Below are 21,800 nucleotides of genomic sequence, written 5' to 3'. Positions count from 1 at the left end.
CTATTCTATTGGAAAACCTTGTGGTTAAAATGCACCAACTCAAGTATTAGTACAATTGAAATGTACCAACCCCCTTATAGGTATAATTAAAATATACCAATCCACATATCGGTACAAACGAAATGTATCAAAAAAAATTCCACGGATTGGTACAAATGATATGTACAAACCCTTTTACTGGTACAATTGAATTGTACCAACCCCTTCTTGGTACAAATGAAATGTACCAATGCAACAAACAAGTACATACCCAAGACTTTTTAAGGGTTTAGGGATTAAGCTCTTGGATGAACATTTTGGAGCTTCTAATTTAGGTTTTAAAATAAATTTAGGGTATAAGTTTAAGGATTAGGGTTAAAATATCATAATTTGTGGGATTTTAAAATTTAAATCTCATATAGTTTGAGATTTATATTTCTTAAATTGTAGGATTTAAATCCCACATATTTTGGGATAATTATTAGCTTAAAATTTGGGAAAGACAATTTGGATATTGAAAAAATTAAATTTTTAGAAAAAAATAAAAAATGCTGACTTAGAATTAATAGTCTGATGTTGCATTCAAAAAATGACTTAAATACGAATGTAAAGGACTTGACTATGAATTTGAAATCACTGCCGACTTTTGTCTAAACACTATTTTTTTAAGGGATCTAAGCCTAATTATGTACCTTTACAATTAATTTGATATGCACCACTCTTTTTAGCCTATTAAAATGTGGTTTCATCATCAAGGTGGTCTATTTTTTAAGAGTATATTATATTTATAAAAAAAGTCAAATTGAAAGTCATTTAATTGGTTAATTATCTTCAAAATCATTTATATATTTAATAATAAAATTGGCAATTTTGGAATACAAAAATCCTAAGTGGCATAAAAGAACTTGATTAAAAACCCTAAATCACTATTGGTTTTAGTTTATGAAGGGCTTATAAAATAGTAGATTTGATCAGGTGCGCACCAACGAACATGCGCACATGTTACTAATCACTTGGTGGCTTCGTCGAGCGCTCGACAATGTTTTTTAACACAAGCGAGAGCTGCAAGCAGCGTCGAGCTGCTTCCTCCGTCGAGTTTTGAGGGTAAACCCCAATTTTTTCACCTTATCCCCTCCTAGAGTATATAGAATGGGCTCGGTAGAGATATTATGTTAGAGTTTAATTCCAGGATTTTGGGCGGACCCGAAGCTCAATCATAACATAAACGCCGACAAATTAGCACCGAGTGCTCGGTAGCTGCAAAATTTTGCACTACCAATATTTTGCAGCTATCGAGCACTCGGCGTCAGGTGCGAACGTGTAGACGTTCGTACCTAAATGTGCCTGTATAAAATAGACTAAACTCTAAATCTCCTTATATTTTATTGAGAATATATACTATATTCATTCAATTTGTCTGACTTTTGGTATAAGCGATTTTTGAAAGAAATTTAAAAAATAAGCAGTTTTAGATTGTACAATGATCTTGGGAGGCAGGCTCGGTAAAAACCATGTTAGATTATAAATTGGTATGTGCTTAAACATTCTTTATGAAGGTCATGATGTTTCCATAGTTTGTAGTATTATAATCGTGTTTATTTGTTCCATCTCATGTGCGCTCTCTCAAGCCATCAGAGTAGCAAAACCTTTCGGCCGGATAATGCAGTCAAACCTTAGATTTGCTGCATGCCCATTTTGATCGAGTGTCATTGGTCTCCTCATGTGATATTGTGATACTGTCAGATATATGGCATGTTTGGCAGTGACCAAATGTCTCCCACATGCACCTCAAAAATTAAGTATAAATGCATTCATTGCTTTTACCTCATTTATTATGTGATAGGGAAACACTATAAGAGAGATAAGAAAATTGATGTGTACGATAAATATTACATTAAATTATATACGAGAATGTGATTCAGCATTTACATATACAATAATATGAAGGTATCTGCCTAGTTTGTAATATAATTGATTGTGTTTATTGAATTTTTAAAATTAGTCCAAGAGATGAAGGAAATATACTAAAGTAAATCAAGATTAAAATAAGGTCAAGACTTTTTTTCTTGTCAATTAAGATCAAGACTCGTTTCTTGTTATATAATCAAAGTTGGTGTTTATTTGTTCCATCTCATGTAGCTCTAAATTCTTTTGTTTTTTGTTTTTTGTTTTTTATGATTTTTCATTGCGAAAGGATGTTCCATATATAGGATATGTCATGAAAGATTTTCTTTTGGTTTTCCCATTGTAAGAGATGTCGTTCCATAAATCACCATTCTTCTCCACATGTTGCTCTGTCTGCTCAAAGTATGTTTGGAAGTGACAAGTGTCTTCTCCTATGCACCTCCAAAAATTACCTTGAAACACTCAAACCCATTGAATCACATTCCTTCATTCAGATTGGTTTTTGCCCTTTTTAGCCAGTTAGGTTCACATGAAAGTGCTCAAGCTCTGCCACGACTTCACCTACTGCATGCAAACAGATCCCTCTTTATGCCACTTGTCGTTGCGTAATAGGATATAAAAGTAAAAACACACCTCATTGGATAAACAATCTGTTGATGCAAATTTCCGTAAGAGAGATGCAACAACTTAGAGGTAATGACCTGGCTGATCCGAAGTCCTGCTGGATGATGACGTGAGATCTTCCTGTAAGGGAAAACAAGATCAAAGGAGATGGACCGGTGTGGTACCAGCCAAACACGCTCCGATGATGAAGTCAGTGATGATGTTTGATGGTAGGTGAGGAAGAACAAAGGATGAACTTGGGAGAATAGGAAGAACAAGGCAAATGTTCTGGGTTTATTCTCAGCAAGTTGGGTATGCTCTTGGGTGAGTGGAAATTTTGGTAAGTGTTTGTCTGGTGAGGAGTTGATAGCTAGATTTATGGATTGATCCCCCCATTTGTGCATATATGGTGCCTTATATAGGCAAAGGAAGACTTGATGAGTAAGTTACCTGCATATGAATGAATGGTTGCCAGAGACCCACGCGCTTGGTCAGAACCAGTTGCATGCACAGCTACTCACCTCCTCAGTATTCAATGCTGCATTGAATGCTCCATTAAATGCAAGGTTGAAAGGTTCAGACAAACTACCCCAATAGTCATGGATGCAGGCTGGATATTCCATCTGTCAGAGGATTTGTGTCAGGTGCATTTAAGTGTGGCGGTTTCGTCTCAACGTGATCTTCCTCGGAGTGGCGGCGGGATGCCGAGCCGAACCGAACACATGTTTTTATGCGTATACATTAAGTCCATATGTGATCGGATCGGGCATGGGATTCCAGATCGAGCCGGTCCAGTATATTGGGGTCCCTCCGAGCCCTGACTAGTCGACGCCAGAACTCGAAAGGAGATTATATCCGTGCCGAGCCGAGCCGAACCGGGATGACCATGGAAAGATGAACACTCAATCCCTTGGAAGATCATCGGTTCGGCTCGGACCGAGCATGGAGGACTCGGCATGGAGATCCGACCTGAGCTGGCGGAGGAAGTGCTGAGCAGTGATGATGTGGAGGTCAAAGTCTGACCACTGGGAAGTCAAACATTGAAGTCAGGTCTGACCAGCCACGTGTCCGGCCCTGGTTGGCTGTTGGATTGGTGTGGGTTTATCCACAAACAGGAGTCCCCCAGCTTCCGATCCGAGCAGACAGTGGTGGATTGGAAGTTGAAGTGTAAGGACTTTCCCAAAGATAGCATGTTGCTTGATCCGAGCCGAACCCGACAGGCCCATGTTCCCGAAGATCCGAACACATGACGACTTGTGATTGGCCAAGATATCTCAGGGACAGGTGAAGGGACGTTTGGTGTCTGCATGGGGGAACGTAAGGGTCACATCATTTATGGGTATTTTGAACGTTTGACAGGTGTCAAGATCTGGGATTTGAAGCGCCAAAAATGAAGGGTCGGGATCTGATTTGCATGGGGTATAAATGGCTACTTTCTCTCTCTTCCCCTTCATTTTCTGTCTTCAGTTTCCAGAAACCACCTCTCTCTCCCTGCGAATCTCCCTCTCTCTTCGCGACTGAGACGGTGGTCCGATCCCAACTCCGACGAGGTATAGCCACAGGCGAGGTGGTTCCGAGGGTATTGGGGGCGGAGAGATTTGGCCGGACAAAACCAGTAAGTGATTCTGTCCACTTTTGAGTTTTTTGCACTTTTCGGGTTTTGGGTGTGTGTTCTTGAGTGTTCTTGAAAAAGCACACTTTTTGATTCAAAAAGCGAGAGAGAGAGAGAGACAAAAAGGTGTTTGTGATGTCTGAGACCGATTCGAGCGGTCGGCTCGGCTCGGGGGGTGCCTTTGAGGGTGATAGTGAGGCTGAGCTGAGCCGAAGTCCGCCAGGGGGTGAGGCAGGCTGGGATAGTCTGTCCGAAGAGCTGAACGAAGTCATCTCGACCTTGGATCGGAACCCGGGTGGAGTGCGCCAACCTCGGGGCGAGGAGGAGGATGATCAAGCCGAGCCGAGCCCAAGAGTTCCGAAGAGACTTATCTCGGGTTCGGAGGAAAGGGACAGGGGTCATGAGGCGTCGACCTCGGATCGGCTCGGATCCGTGATGGGGAGTCCGATCGATCCGGATTTCTACGAGGAGTTGGCGTGGAAGGCCGATCAGATCCCAAACGAGATGACTGAGTTTCATCTCGAGGATCTGAGGGCTCGGTACACCGTCCCCGAGGCCGTGCTGATGAGGCTGCCGATCGAGGGAGAAAAACCGAGCCGACCTCCCAAAGGATGGGTGACCATGTACCCTGAAATGTTCGAGAATAGGGTTCGGCTCCCCCTACATCCCTTCCTTCAGAACTGGCTGGCCATGATCGGCACGGCGCCGCACCAGCTAAATCTCAATGTGTACAGGATCATCCTGTCCATGCATATCTTGTGGCACAAGGTGCACAAGTGTGTGCCGGACAAGGATATCCTATTTTGCTCCTACGCGCTGAGGTCGAAGCAGACCGAGCTCGGCTTCTACAACTTGCAGGCCTACTCGGGGCCGTTGTTCTCGGGAAATCCCTATTCTCAGAAAACCTGGAAGAGGAGATATTTCTTTGTCTCTGGGGATTGGGAATTCGCCGATCCGAGCAGCTCCACCCCGGCTCGGGTTCCCAGAGCCTTTAGGATTCCAGGTGGGCATTGGAAGTCCGGGGCCGATCCGAGGGCAACTTGTATATGTTTTGTGATGATTGTATATATATATTTTGTGGCTAACTCCTTTTTGTTTCATCTCTGCAGTTAGCTGGGGCAAGTATAAACTCCGAGGCGAGTTGAGGGATCAGATCGCTGTGATCAGGGACTCGCCGGCAGAATATCTATCCACCAAGTTCCTGCTCGGGCAGACCCAGATCAGGTCAAGCGGGATCTCCTGGTTTGTACCCAGGTGGAATCCGCGAGCCGAGAAGGGGATGAGTTCTGCTGAGATGGAAGCTCGGCTGAGGAAGAAAGCAGAAAGAAGCGCCCAAAGGAAAGCTGCGGGTCGGACGCCAGTCGAGCTGATCCCGACGCCCGCCGCGGCGGCAGCCCGACCTGGTCCCTCCATGCCGAGGCCGGACCGGCACGGAGAGAAGAGAAAGGGCCCTGCGACTGAGGCCCGCCCAGAAAAGAGGACCCGGGCCGAGCCCAGTGGTACCGATGCCGAGGTTTCTGGCTCGGCATCCATGAAGGTGGTGGAGGTGGACTCCTCCATCGAGCCATTCGTGACCGGCTTCAAACGAGTGGTCACGCCGAAGGTGGTCGAAGGGCTCTGGGCCGGTCAGGAGACGCCGAGCTTCGGGAGCAAGGCACTGAACACCTCTCGCCAGGCCATGATGGTAAGTATCCCTGACTTCGGATTTATGCTTTTCCCAGTTGGCTCGGACTAACATTTTTCTCTCTGTTGTGCAGCTCGCCCTAAAGCAATTTGAAGCAGCCCAGGCCGCAGTCGACGCCGAGGCGAGGATGGGGAGGCTTCGGGAGAGGAACGGCGAACTGAGGGAGAAACTAGTCGAGGCTGAACGAGAGGTCAAGGCCGAGTGCGGTCGGTCGGCCGATCTTCGTACCCAGTTGGCCGAGAAGGAAGCGGAGGTGGCTCGGCTCGAGAAGGAGCTCCTGGAGTCTGAGAGGAAAGTGGTCGACCTTGGTCAGTTCGTCGGCGATCTCCAGCGGGACGTCGAGGCCGCCGAGCGGAGAGCCGTCGAGTCTCGGCGTCAAGCTGGGCTGCCGAGCGTCCAGGCACTTACCAACGCCCAATTCGAAGGATACCAGGAGCTGCTGGAAAAGATCCGGTCCAAGAGGCCGGACTGGGACGTGTCCTTCCTCGGCGAGTCCGACGAGGAAGGACACGTCCCAGGCCATGATGGTAACTATCCCTGACTTCGGATTTATGCTTTTCCCAGTTGGCTCGGACTAACATTTTTCTCTCTGTTGTGCAGCTCGCCCTAAAGCAATTTGAAGCAGCCCAGGCCGCAGTCGACGCCGAGGCGAGGATGGGGAGGCTTCGGGAGAGGAACGGCGAACTGAGGGAGAAACTAGTCGAGGCTGAACGAGAGGTCAAGGCCGAGCGCGGTCGGTCGGCCGATCTTCGTACCCAGTTGGCCGAGAAGGAAGCGGAGGTGGCTCGGCTCGAGAAGGAGCTCCTGGAGTCTGAGAGGAAAGTGGCCGACCTTGGTCAGTTCGTCGGCGATCTCCAGCGGGACGTCGAGGCCGCCGAGCGGAGAGCCGTCGAGTCTCGGCGTCAAGCTGGGCTGCCGAGCGTCCAGGCACTTACCAACGCCCAATTCGAAGGATACCAGGAGCTGCTGGAAAAGATCCGGTCCAAGAGGCCGGACTGGGACGTGTCCTTCCTCGGCGAGTCCGACGGCGAAGAGGACATCCAGGACGGTCAGCAAGAAGACCTTCCTCCTTCCGATCGCCAAGCTGCCGCCGAGGTGGTTGTGTCAGTTGCCGTGCCGACGCCGGAGGATCCTCCGCTGCCTGAGTGCGAGCCGATCCCGACTCCCCCGGTCCCCGAATCCGATCCCAACGTTGAGATGCAGATCGGCGGGGTCGAGGTGGTGCAGATCAGCGAGGAGACGCCCGAGGAGTCCACCGAGCCGATCTTGGAGAGGCCTGCCGAGAGATCTGCATGATAGCTGATTTTGTTATGTTTTTACTTTTTGTGTTTTCCGTTTTCTCCCCGAGCCGATGTGTGGCTCGGGTTTGATTGATTTTGGAACAATTTGTATTTGGATTTATCTTGTTTATTTATTTTATCAGTATTTTCTTTTTATGAACCAAGTTGTTGTCAGTTCAGCTCGGAAATTAAGCTAAAGACATAACCAAGTAACACATGAATAAGAAAATGATAAAAGTAACAAACATAAAGGTATTTTGAGATCGGCTCGGCATACCGATCGCAATGAAATGAATGGTAATGATAAATTAAAACTTGTCTTCGGATCAGCTTGATAAGCATAACGAAGATAAGTAAGAATTTGAAAAACCTAGTGATCCCGGATGGGCTCGGCACACCCATTGAGATATTTAGGAATTTTGTTTTTTTGAGAAAAATATTCAAACCTACTTTCAGATCGGCTCGGCATGCACGATGAAAGTTTTGGTTGGAGTGTATATTTTCCTTTTAGAAATATCCTGTTGAACGTTAGGACTGTAGAAAGTCGCTTCGGCTCGGACAGGGATTTTTATAGACCTGATAAGTCTGTACTATGTCGAGCGTTGGGCCGGAAAAGTGGCGCGCCAGCTCGGCACAGGAGTTTATAGACCTGATGAGTCTGTAATATGCCGAGCGTCGGGCCGAAAGTGGCGCGCCAGCTCGACACATGAGTTTATAGACCTGATGAGTCTGTAATATGCCGAGCGTCGGGCCGAAAGTGGCGCGCCAGCTCGACACATGAGTTTATAGACCTGATGAGTCTGTAATGTACCGAGCGTCGAGCCGAAAATGGCACTTCGGCTCGGCACATGGGTTTATTATTTTTTTGAAGGAAACACTTAGATCTTTCCTCTTTGTTGAAAGTGTACAGGAGTAGAGTCCCCAGTGTTTGCTTCGAAAAATAAGAAGAAGATGAGTCAAAATGTGTTCATCCTTTCATTGATTGGAATGAGTGTTAGGTCGGACAGTCCCCGATCCTAACTACATTTTTACTGATAATAAGTCTTCAAGTGTTCAGCGTTCCAGCTATGCTTGAGAGGCTTCCCGGCCAAAGTGGCCAAGTTGTAAGTGCCAGGCTTGACTATGCCCGTGATTCTGTATGGTCCGGTCCAGTTCGGATTGAATGAGCTCTCCTTGACGGCAAGGGGATTCTTTTTCATGACGAGACTGCCCAATCCGAAGCTCCTAGGCCTGACCCTTTGATTGTAGTATTTGGCTACCCTCTGTTGGTAAGCGGCTCGGCAGAGATTGGCGTCAGTTCGCCTCTCTTCGATCATGTCCAGGCCGAGCCGAAGTCCGATGTCATTGGTCTCTGGATTGTATGTACCGGTCCGGAATGAAGGAGTCCCCATTTCGACCGGGACGACAGCGTCAGTTCCGAATGCCAATGCATAAGGTGTTTCCTTCGTGGAGTTGCGATAGGAAGTTCGGTAAGACCAAAGCACCTCTGGCAAGAGTTCAGGCCAATTCCCCTTAGCATTATCAAGCTTAGTCTTGAGGGTCTTCTTGATGATCTTGTTGATGGCCTCGACCTGTCCGTTCGACTGCGGATGGTAAGGAGCGGTGAAGCGCGAGTTGATGTTCAGACGTGAACAAAAACTCCTGAATTTCTTGCAGTCGAACTGTTTGCCATTGTCCGCAATGATGGTGTGCGGCATGCCGAACCGGCATATAATGTTCTTCCAGACGAAGGTTCCATCCGTTCGGCTGTGGTAGCGGCTAGATGCTCGGCTTCGGCCCACTTGGTGAAGTAGTCGACTGCTACTACGGCCATGGTGACTTACCCTTTCGCCTTTGGCATAGGGCCGATCAGATCAAGTCCCCACTGCGCGAATGGCCAGGGACTGGATATAGAGGTCAGCAACTGGGGAGGTTGATGGGGGACCGCGGCAAATTGCTGGCATTTGATACAAGCGCGAGAGAGATGATCTGCGTCTTTGTTCAGCGTCGGCCAGAAGTAGCCCTGCCGGATCGTCTTGTAGGCGAGGGCTCTTCCTCCAGAGTGGTTTCCGCATATCCCCTCGTGGATTTCTCTCAACACATCCTGACCTTCTTGGGGGGTGACACACCGCAAGTAGGGTAGGGAGAAACTTCTTTTGTAGAGCTGACCGTCGGTCATGCTGAACCGAGCCGACCTCGTCTTGATGAGACGTGCCTTGTCCCTCTCTGGGGGGAGGATCCCGGAGACCAAGTAGCTGATGATCGGCGTCATCCAGTTCGGCTCGGCCTCGGTCTGTGCAGGATTTCAACTGGAACGTGCCTAGCGGATCCGGTGTCTGTGGCCGAAGCCAGGCGTGCCAAGGCGTCGGCTCTGCAGTTCTCTGCCCTCGGGATTTGGGATATTCTGTACTTGTGGAAGTTCCCGAGCAGCAAACGAGTCTTCTCGAGGTAGGCAGTCATGCTAGGTTCTCGAGTCTCATACTCTCCCAATATCTGGTTGACGATGAGTTGGGAGTCGCTGAAGATGTTCAGTTTGGTCGCGCCGAGCTCTTTTGCCAGTCTGAGTCCGGCGATGAGTGCCTCAGACTCTGCTTCATTGTTGGATGCTTGAAATCTGAAGCGAAGAGCATACTCCATCATAACTTGTTCTGGGGAGATCAAAACAAGCCCGGCTCCGCTGCCCATGGCGTTGGAAGATCCGTCCACGTAGAGGGTCCAGGTGAGAAGATCAGCCTGGCCGCGATCGCCGTTGGTGTTCGGATCAGATGCGGTTGGTGTTGCGTCGGCGCATGGTGGATCTTCCGTTGCGTCGACTCACAGATGAAGTCTGACATGGCCTGACCTTTGATGGCCGTCCTGGGACAGTAGGTGATGTCAAACTCGCCAAGCTCGATTGACCACTTGATGAGCCGACCCGAAGTCTCGGGTTTGGCCAGGATTTGCCTGAGCGGCTGATCGGTCAAGACAGTGATCGAGTGGGCCTGGAAGTAGGGCCTTAATTTCCGAGCCGAGGTGACCAGAGCGAGAGCCATCTTCTCGAATTTTTGATACCTGGTCTCGGTATCGGCGAGGGCTCGGCTCGTATAGAAGACCGGGTGTTGTACACCGCCGACCTCTCTCACCAGAACTGAGCTGAGAGCCGAGTCAGAAACAGAGAGGTAAAGAAAAAGTTCTTCACCTTCCTCTGGTTTGGATAAGATGGGAGGTTTCCCCATGTGCTTTTTCAGATCTTGAAAGGCCTGCTCGCATTGGGGGGTCCATTCTATGCCCTTCCCTGCTCCCCTTAAAGCTTTGAAGAATGGGAGACACCGGTCAGTGGACTTCGAGATGAACCGGTTCAGGGCGGCGACTCTTCCAGTCAGACTCTGGATTTCCTTGCGTGTTCTCGGGGACTTCATGTTGATCAAAGCCTGGATCTTCTCCGGATTGGCCTCGATCCCCCGTTGGCTGACCAGATAGCCAAGGAACTTGCCTGACCGAACTCCAAAGACACACTTGGCTGGGTTCAGCCGCATCTGATATTCTTTTAGGACTCCGAACATGTCTGAGAGGTCCTTGACGTGATCGTCCGCCTTTATGCTTTTAACCAGCATGTCATCCACGTAAACCTCTACGGATTTGCCTATGAAAGATCTGAACATGTGGTTGACCAGCCTTTGGTAGGTGGCTCCGGCATTTTTGAGACCGAAGGGCATGACCTTGTAGCAGTACATGCCGCGATCTGTTTTGAAAGATGTGCCTTCCTGGTCGGATTTGTGCATGAAGATCTGATTATACCCAGAATAGGCGTCCATGAAGCTGAGGAGCTGATGTCCTGCTGTTGCATCGACGAGCTGATCTATTCTGGGCAAGGGAAAGCTGTCCTTGGGACAAGCCTTGTTCAGATCGGCGAAGTCTACGCACATCCTCCATTTTCCATTGTTCTTTTTCACCATGACCACGTTGGCAAGCCAGTCGGGATAGTTGACCTCCCGGATGAACCCGTTGTTTTGCAACTTGGTTACCTCTTCAGCCATGGCGGCGTATCGAACCGGATCATATGACCTTCTCCTCTGACGGACCGGTTTGCATCCCGGGTCGATGTTCAGCCTGTGGGTGATCACGTCAGACGATATGCCTGGCATGTCATCGTAAGACCAGGCGAACACTTCCGCATTGGCACGAAGGAAGTCGATTATGGCAGAACGCTGTTCGGGACTGATCTGAGTCCCCACTCGGACGAGCCGATCCGGTGTATCGGCCGAGATAGGCACTTCCTCCCAGGCCTCGGCGGGAAGGGGCCGAGAGTCTGGGTTCGGCTCGGAAGTGAAGTCGAAAGTTTTCGCCCTCAGCCACCTGCCCGAATCGGCGATGGAGTCAAGTTCCTGTGAGTTCGGCAGCTGACCCTTCTGCTTGATTGAAGTGGCGTAGCAAGACCGAGCTGAGCACTGATCTCCCTGAATGACAATGCAATCGTCGCCCACCGGACATTTGATAAGGAGGTTGGCGTAGTGGACGATACAGTCAAGGTCGACCAGAGCTGGTCTGCTCAGGATGATGTTGTAGGCTGACTGCCGCTTGACGACGATGAAGTACGTCATGCAAGTCTTTTTGATCGGTCCTTTCCCGAGCGAAAGGGGAAGGTAGATGTGTCCGAGGGGCTGAACCACTTCTCCCCCGAACCCGACCAAGGCGGGAGTGTCAGTCTCTAGCTTATCCTCGCCGATGTCCATCTGTGCGAACGCAGAGTGGTAGAGGATGTTGACTGAGCTCTCTCCATCGACGAAGGAGCGCGCGATGGTTGTCCCGGCCACCTCAGCCACTATGACGACCAGATCATAGTGGGGGAAGATGATCTCATTCGCCTCGTTCGGCTCAAAGGTGACCGGTGCCCAGTCTTTCCGTTGTCTTTTGGAAGTGCTGGGCTGACCCGCTTGGATCGACAGGGACTCGTGAACTTGAGCCGCCTCTCTGACATACTCCTTCTGGGATCGGTTTGAGTTTCCCACAAAGGTTGGCCCCCCGCCGATCGATCCGATGGCAGCATCCCGGACGTCGATGGTGTTGGTGGGCTTCTTCAGCGCGGCCTTAGGTATCCTAGGCCCGCCGGCCATGAATTGATTGATCTTACCCGCCCGGGCAAGAGTCTCAATCCCGTCGCGGAGAGCGTAGCAATCACCCGTGACGTGGCCGTGGTTGGAGTGGTACTTGCAGAAGACGCCCTCCCTGATCTTGTCTGGGGGTGGTCCCTTGATCTCCTTGCAGCTGGGAGTTGGTCCTTGATTTTGGAGAAGATCGTCTCCAGACCGGTGTTGAGGGGAGTGTACTCTGTGTACTGGACGAACTTGGGCCCCTTGCCCAGAAGTTGGCGTGGCTCCTCAACTCGAGACTTCTTGGTTTGGGCCTGAGGCTTAGGGCTCGCGACCTCTCCCTCCTTCCGTTTGGCCGGGGTCGGCTTGGAATTCAGAGCCTCCACCTGAGCATCCCACTCCTCTTCCGTTTCGTGGCTTCAGCAGAGAGCTCATCGTAGGTGGATGGAGGGTTCCTCATCAGATGGGAGCGGAGTCCCCCGGCGAGCAGACCTTGCATGAGAGCGTTCTTAGCCGATCTGTCGTCGCAATCATCACACTTCGTGTATTCGATGTTGAAGCGGATCAGATAGGTCTTGAGGCTCTCCCCTTCCTGCTGTTTGATGAGCGACATATCGTTCAAGTTGTAGAGTCGTTCGGATACAACCCGATATCTCGTCAGGAAGGCTCTCCGGAGATCGGAGAAGGAGTCGATGGAGTTCGGCTGGAGAGTTCGGAACCATCCCCGAGCCGAGCCCTTTAAGGTTGAAGGGAAGATTCTGCACTTCGTGGCTTCAGATGCCTGGCGGGCCTCCATGGCGTATCTGAAGCTGTCAAGATGGTCGTAGAGATCTTTGGTCCCGTCGTACTGATCCATCATGGGGGGTTTTGTATCCCGGGAGACTTCAGCATCCATGATTCTGCTGGTGTACGGGAGGGGAAGCTCTTTCCCGTGGTCGGCTCTACCGGTATACCCCCTGGAGATTTCGACCTGGCCAAGCCGATCGTGGACACTCCGGATTTGGCTTTGGACCAAAGTCCGGACAAGATTTTCCACATTGGGTGGGGTCGGCTCGTCCGCAGTTTCCCCCGAGCGCTCGGTCCGGTTACCGAGTCTCTCACTCACCGGCTGACGAGTGATCCTCTCGTCTACCGGTCGTCGATCGGACATGACCATGGTAGATCCCAGCCGGTCACTCACAGATCGCCTCCCCGAATGAGCTCCTGATGGGGGAGGATCTTGGCTGGTGGTAGGGCCGAGTCTATCCCTGATTGGGACCCTGGGTTCGGCCGAATCGATTGGACTGATGGCCCCCAACCTGGATCGGGTCGGGGGTCGCTGACTTGTTTTCGGATCGGCACGGTTTCCCCCCAGGCCCTCAGGGGAATGTCTCCTAAAAGCCGTTTGCTTCTGCTGGAGGAGGCGGTGAGCTTTCAAGAACTCGACCTGTTCGGCCGGGGGCATGTCCTCGAAGCCTGGAAATGTACAATCCATGTTTTGCCGAGCCGATCGATCGTCCACGTCGGCCGGGGTGCTCTGCCGAGAAGGAGATGGTGAAGAAACCTCCGGCTCAGTTCGGCGCGATCGGAAACCCGATCTGTCGCTGTTCTCAAGCTGAGCACGATGACGCGCAAGTTCCTCGGCCAGTTCGGCCTGTTTTGCGAGCAGCTCATTATTCTGCTTGAGGAGCGCATTCTCAGCGGCCAGATGTCGTTGGCTCTCCTTAAGGAGTTTGTGAGCAGCCCTGATTTTTGAGGGACCTTTGGACTTTGGCGTTCTGGGGAGTTGTGCTCCCCTCGTCTTCTCAGGTGTCTCAGGCTGATGTTGTTCATCATTCTGAGACACTCCTGAAGAAGAACTGCTGTCACGGAAGATGGTAGCCATGATAACTTGTTTGGAGGAAGAACTTAGCACTTGTGGTGATGAACACAACGGCTGAAGATGATCTTCCCACAGACGGCGCCAATCTGTTGATGCAAATTTCCGTAAGAGAGATGCAACAACTTAGAGGTAATGACCTGGCTGATCCGAAGTCCTGCTGGATGATGACGTGAGATCTTCCTGTAAGGGAAAACAAGATCAAAAGAGATGGACCGGTGTGGTACCAGCCAAACACGCTCCGATGATGAAGTCAGTGATGGTGTTTGATGATAGGTGAGGAAGAACAAAGGATAAACTTGGGAGAATAGGAAGAACAAGGCAAATGTTCTGGGTTTATTCTCAGCAAGTTGAGTATGCTCTTGGGTGAGTGGAAATTTTGGTAAGTGTTTGTCTGGTGAGGAGTTGATAGCTAGATTTATGGATTGATCCCCCCATTTGTGCATATATGGTGCCTTATATAGGCAAAGGAAGACTTGATGAGTAAGTTACCTGCATATGAATGAATGGTTGCCAGAGACCCACGCGCTTGGTCAGAACCAGTTGCATGCACAGCTACTCACCTCCTCAGTATTCAATGCTGCATTGAATGCTCCATTAAATGCAAGGTTGGAAGGTTCAGACAAACTACCCCAATAGTCATGGATGCAGGCTGGATATTCCATCTGTCAGAGGATTTGTGTCAGGTGCATTTAAGTGTGGCGGTTTCGTCTCAACGTGATCTTCCTCGGAGTGGCGTCGGGATGCCGAGCCGAACCGAACACATGTTTTTATGCGTATACATTAAGTCCATATGTGATCGGATCGGGCATGGGATTCCAGATCGAGCCGGTCCAGTAGATTGGGGTCCCTCCGAGCCTTGACTGGTCGACGCCAGAACTCGAAAGGAGATTATATCTGTGCCGAGCCGAGCCGAACCGGGATGACCATGGAAAGATGAACACTCAATCCCTTGGAAGATCATCGGTTCGGCTTGGACCGAGCATGGAGGACTCGGCATGGAGATCCGACCTGAGCTGGCGGAGGAAGTGCTGAGCAGTGATGATGTGGAGGTCAAAGTCTGACCACTGGGAAGTCAAACATTGAAGTCAGGTCTGACCAGCCACGTGTCCGGCCCTGGTTGGCTGTTGGATTGGTGTGGGTTTATCCACAAACACAATCAATAAAGTCATTGACTAATAACTTTTTTCAAATGCTATAAATATAAAACCACCCATCAACTCTGTTCTCTCAAATCCTCCATTAGATTGATCTCCTTCAACCCATTTGAAGTTGACCTTACAAGTTCAAACAGTTTCTTCCTATTAGCAGCAATTCGTTTGCAATGGAAGCCTACTTACACACTCTTCAGCTGGTAATTTCTACTACATTATTGTGGGAAATTTTCTTTTGTCTATCTTACCTCGTGAGATTGCTAATGTGGATCATATCATTAATTAAGTAGAATTTTACTTGTTTAAATGTGTAGTTCAGATTGATAGTCTAATAATAACATGCTAGATATCTAGTTAGATAATATTGATATCCAATTAAGTTTTTAATTTCTCCTTGGTTTCGTTAATTAATCGATTGAGTAATTTGGGTGTAATTCACATGCAATATCGCTAGTTGATATCTCATCCTGTTATTTTCTTCAATTCAGTGTAAGGTTCACAATGATCAAGACATTAGCCATGGAAGTAGCACAAAGTAGTAGAATCATAGAACCAAAATGCATGGAATTCATATCAGCTTTGGCAGCTGGAAAAGGAGCAAGAAGTGTTAGGATTGGTTAGTACATAATGGAAATCACAAACAGAAACCAATCAAGGAAATAAACAAGAAAATAGAGACACCAAAGATTTAGTGTGGTTCGGCAATATGCCTACGTCCACAGGGCAGCAGTAAAAATATCTCCACTATAAATAATGGGTACAACAATTAGAGAGTACAAGAGGAACCCCTAAATCTCCAAGCTACACACGTCTTCAAGTAAAGACACAAAGAACACTCTCTCTTTTGTCTTCTCTACACTCTCTCTTTCTCAATCTTTTACTCTTATTGTATGAGTGGTATACTATATCTTAACTGAATACTTATCCAAAGAGATGACTTTACCTCTTTATAATTACAGGTGTAAGGCTCAAGAAACAGAACATTAAAACCAACTCCACCGCCATGCAAATAAGGAAGCAAATGGAAGGCTAAAAGCCTTGTTAATAGCCCAATATACTGACAGAGTGATATTGATCATTACACACACTCCACCAAGGGAATAACCCACGTTGTATCCTTCTTTCATCAATTAATGCAAGACATGCATTAATTGGAATCCCAAAGGGCATGGGCTGGAAAGCACGCCCAACAATCTCCCCCTCCAGACCATGAGGGAGGAAAAACCAATCATGACTTCGAATTAATTGGAGCTCATCCCAACAATCTTGATGCAAAACTCTTGCTTGTGTTTAGGTACAACTTTTGTGAGCATGTCGAATGGATTCTTATCAATGTGGATCTTCTTTAATTGTAACAACTTGTTCTCAATTGCTTCTCTTATCCAGTGGTAGCAAATCTCAATGTGTTTGGTGCGAGGATGAAATGTGGCATTCTTGCTCAAATCAAGAGCACTTTAACTATCACAATGAATCACATAGTCATCTTGCTTCAACCCCAGTTCTTGTAGGAACCTCTTTAACCACAACATCTCTTTACTAGCCTCAGTAGCAGCAATATACTCTGCTTCTGTTGTGGAAAGAGCTACACACTTTTGTAATTTAGATTGCCATGACACAGCTCCCCCTACAAAAGTAAACAAGTACGCAGAAGTGGACTTTCTACCATCGAGATCACCTGCCATATTAGCATCTGTAAATCCCTCCAAGATTGGTTTAGAACCACCAAAGCACAAACACACTTTAGAAGTGCCTTTCAAATATCTGAGATCCATTTAACTGCTTCCCAATGCCCTTTTCCTGGATTAGAGAGAAATCTTCTCACCATACCAACTGCATGAGCTATATTCGGTCTTGTGCACACCATTGCATATATAAGACTTCGATCCCACTGCTGAAGAATACGGTGTAAAGGCCATTTTCTCCTTTTCTTCTTCTATCTTTGGGCATGACTTTTTGCTGAGCTTGAAATGACTAGCCAGAGGAGAGCTTACAGACTTAGCTCTTTTCATGTTGAACCTTTCAAGCACTCGTTCAACGTAACTTTCTTGTGACAACCATAGCTTCTTAGCTTTTCTATCACGAACAATCTGCATGCCCAAAATCTGCTTAGCTGGCCCTAAGTCCTTCATGTCAAAGGACTTGAATAAATCTTCTTTCAACCTGCGAATCATGGTGGCATCTTGACCGACAATCAACATATCATCAACATAGAGCAACAAAATAATAAAATTACCACCAGGGAAGTGCCGAATGTAAACACATGAATCGGCATTAGTCCTCTTATATCCATGACTCACCATGAATGAGTCGAACTTCTTGTTCCATTGCCTTGGTGCTTACTTCAAGCCGTATAAGCTCTTTTTCAGCTTGCAAACCATGTGCTCTTTCCCTTTGATTTTAAAACCCTCTGGTTGTTCCATGAAAATCTCTTCCTTTAAGTCACCATGCAAAAATGCAGTTTTCACATCTAACTGCTCCAACTCAAGATCCATACTTGCTGCCATACCCAATATAACACGGATAGAGGTCATTTTCACAACTGGTGAAAAAATCTCATCAAAGTCTATGCCTTTCTTCTGCCCAAAACCTTTGACCACTAAGCGAGCCTTGTACTTTGTTAACTCCTCATTGTCATCTATCTTCAGCTTGTACACCCACTTATTCTTGAGTGCTTTTCTGTCTTTTGTACGCTCCACTAACTCATAAGTACCATTCTTTAATAGAGAATCCTTCTCTGACTCCATGGCCTTCATCCATTTATCACCGTCTTTAAGAGACTTGGCTTCTTCAAAGTTCTCAGGCTCTCCATCACTAGTCAGCAAAATATATTCTGATGAGGATACTTGGAAGATGTTTTACGCTCTATAGTGGATCTTCTAGGTTCAGGTCTTGGACTTTCATGTTGAGTTGGCAGCTCCCCCTGATCAAGCTCCTCCTGATTTTGCTCCCCTTGATTGGTAATTTCTGGAGGCATCTCATCATCACTCTCTTCAGTTACCTCTTCAGCTTCATCATCTTGTTCTTCTACATTCGTAGTAGCATGTTGTGATGCATCTGGGGTCAAGTCAACAACGCTTTTGATTGGGCTTCTTGGTTGTCCATCATTGTCAAATATCTCATCTTCATGGAAAATTACATCTCTGCTCCTTATGAATTTCTTCTGCTTTGGGTCCCACAGCCGATAGCCAAATTCTTCATTTCCATAGCCAAGGAAGATGCATGGAGTTGACTTATCATCTAACTTTGTTCTCTGTTCTTTGGGTACAGGTGCAAACGCCTTGCAACCAAACACCTTTAGATGAGAGTAGGAAACATATTTCCTTGTCCAAGCTTTCTCTGGAACTTCAAGACCCAAAGGTGCTGATGGAGATCTATTGATAAGATAGTAGGCGGTCCTCACAGCTTCAGCCCAAAAGTGTTTGGGTAACTTAGCAGTCCTTAACATGCATTTGACTCTCTCCATAATAGTGCGGTTATACCTCTCAGCCACACCATTGAGTTGTGGAGTGCCAGGAACAGTCTTTTCATGCCTTATGCCATGCTTCAAACAATAATCTCTGAATTGATGAGAAGTGTACTTTCCGCCATTGTCACTACGAAGACATTTAACAGATCTCCCTGTCTCTCTCTCCACCATGGTATGAAACTGTTGAAACGTCCGAAATACCTGATCTTTTGACTTCAACAAATACACCCAAACTTTGCGTGAGGAATCATCAATATAAGAAACAAAATATTTGTTACCACCCATTGATTCCACCTCCATCGGACCACACATATCAAAATGCACAAGATCAAGCAAATTTTCTTTCTTTGTGGAGGATTTAGAAAAACTTAATTTATGTTGTTTTCCATATAGACAATAATCACAAGAGTTCAGTGGCATACCTTTGGCAGAAGGAATGAATGACTTCTTTGCCAAAACATGCAGACCTTTCTCACTTATGTGGCCTAATCTCTTGTGCCATATATCTGGAGAAAGATCATCCACTGCATTCAACTCATTCTTGATTATCTTGCCATGTGTTTTGTATAGGGAGCAACAAGCCTTGCCTCTTAGCAACCACCAACGACCACTTTGTGAGCTTCCACTTGCCATTTGCAAAAAAAATTCTCAAAGCCTTGGCGATCAAGAGCTATTCCAGACATCAAGTTGAGACGTAAATCAGCAATGTGTCTCACATCCTTTAGCATCAACTGTGAGCCAAGATCGGTCTGGAAGCAAATATCACCAATTCCCAAAATTTTGGAATGACTGGTGTTGCCCATCTTTACTATACCAAAGTCACCTTTCTTATAGTTGGTAAAAAACTCCAGGTGAGAAGTAGCATGGTAGGATGCACCAGTATCAACGATCCACTCAACTCCTTGGTCACCCATATGCAAGCATTCTTCTCCAAAAGAAAGGATTTCAGCTTCATCATTGGTCAAGGCAGCAGTAGTGTTGTTGGTATCTTCTTTCTTCTAGTTGTTGCCATTGTTCCCTTCATTTTGCTCTCTTTTCCACACTCGGCAATTCTTCTTTATATGGCCTTCTTTGCCACAATGGTGGCAAGCACCTTTAAACCTTGACTTGGATCTGTGTGAGCTTTTGCCACGACCCCATGATTCTCTACTCTTGCTCCTCTCTCTATTCTCCATGACAAAGACTTGACCATTGTCTGTACTTGAGGTCTTTTTCCTTGTCTCTTCATTAAACATGTTATCTTTAACATTATCCATAGATAGAACACCATTAGAGGCAGAGTTACTTACAATCACCACAAAGGTCTCCCAACTATCTGGCAAGGATCCAAGTAGCAGTAGCACTTGTAGCTCATTCTCAATATTCATGCCTATAGTGGACAACTGATTGAGCACATTCTGAAAGTTGTTTAAGTGTACGGCTACACTAACACCATCGTTGTACTTCATGTTCACAAGTTCCTTGATCAAGAATGCTTTCTTGGCTGCAGTCTTTTTCTCAAACAAAGACTCTAACTTTAACTACATCGTCTTAGCATCAGTCTCCTTGGAAACATGGTGAAACAGACTATGATCCACCCATTGTCTAATGGTGGCAATTGCTTTCTTGTTCAACTTCTTCCAATCGGCATCAGACATATATTTCTGGCTTTGTTGCAACCCCTTCAATTGGCTCGTGCAAATCCTTGCAGATTAGGATGTCTTCCATTCTTGTCTTCCACATCACCCAGTCTAATTGATTAAGTTTGAACATGGTGTTGGACTCTTCCATATATTCTAAAAAACCAAAGCTCTGATACCACTTGTTAGGATTGGTTAGTACAGAATGGAAATCACAAACACAAACCAATCAAGGAAATAAACAAGAAAATAGAGACACCAAAGATTTAGTGTGGTTCGGCAATGTACGTGCCTACGTCCACAGGGCAGCAGTAACAAATATCTCCACTATAAATAATGGGTACAACAATTAGAGAGTACAAGAGGAACCCCTAAATCTCCAAGCCACACACGTCTTGAAGTAAAGACACAAAGAACACTCTCTCTTTTGTCTTCTCTTACACTCTCTCTTTCTCAATCTTTCACTCTTACTGTATGAGTGGTATACTATATCTTAACTGAATACTTATCCAAAGAGATTACTTTACCTCTTTATAATTACAGGTGTAAGGCTCTAGAAACAGCATTAAAACCAACTCCACCGCCAAGCAAATAAGGAAGCAAATGGAAGGCTAAAAGCCTTGTTAATAGCCCAATATACTGACAGAGTAATATTGATCATTACACACACTCCACCAAGGGAATAGCCCACTTTGTATCCTTCTTTCATCAATTAATGCAAGACATGCATTAATTGGAATCCCAAAGGGCATGGGCTGGAAAGCACGCCCAACAAGTAGAAGAATGCTGCAAATCACATCTGAAGGTATAACCCCACTGACTGTTTCACTGGCTGTGGCTGCTAAGCAGACTGGAGGCAAGCTAATTGTTTGCATTAACAATCATGATGTGCAGAAAATTAGCAAAACCCTATTTGTTGAAGATGGTCTTGATTATGTTATTGAATATGTTTATGGCATTGATCCTTGTCTAGTACTGGCCGGTGAAGTGGTTCAAGAACATTGACTTTGCGGTTATTGACTGCAAATTTGAAGGGCCGTTTGAACTGTTGAAGAATATGAATCTTAATCCAAATAGGTGTGTAGTGGTAGTGAACAATCTTGAATATCACTCTAAAAGAGAGATTGGAGGTCCATTTTTTGATCAAGTTTTTAAGGGAAAGAAATGATCGATGTGAATATGTGACCATGCCTATTGGCAAAGGAATGGAGTTGAGAAGATTCAGAGCAATTGGCAAGTGCCTCCAGAGCAAGAGATATAAGAGATTTCATGTAACATTTGAAAATTGATCAATCAAACTTTTGTATGTATTTTCAGGTTTACTAGCTTTGTAAGAAATTTGATTTCATCCTACGAACCAAAACACCAATGTTTGCAATTGCTATCTGCGACGGGCGTACGGCGTGCTGGTATTGTGCTTCGAGACAGTAAGGGGATGTTGTGGTTGCCATAGCCCTTCCCCTTCAAGACATCTCGTCGCCCCGACATGCTGAGATATTAGCTATCTCTCGTAGATTACAATTGTCCAAGATGCGAGATATTCTTCTGTTCATTTACAGATGAATACTTACTACTTAAGGCCTCGTTTGTAG

General features: G+C 46.9%; 1 pseudogene; it reads left to right on the top strand.

The window, feature by feature from the left end:
• Positions 1–15,293: 15,293 nt before the first annotated feature.
• LOC147277954 (uncharacterized) lies at positions 15,294–21,497 on the top strand (annotated as a pseudogene).
• Positions 21,498–21,800: the final 303 nt, after the last annotated feature.

Source organism: Dryas octopetala, chromosome 8 (genome assembly GCF_963921425.1).
Source record: "Dryas octopetala chromosome 8, drDryOcto1.1, whole genome shotgun sequence".
Lineage (NCBI taxonomy): Eukaryota > Viridiplantae > Streptophyta > Magnoliopsida > Rosales > Rosaceae > Dryas > Dryas octopetala.
This window is presented reverse-complemented; position numbering and strand designations above follow the sequence as displayed.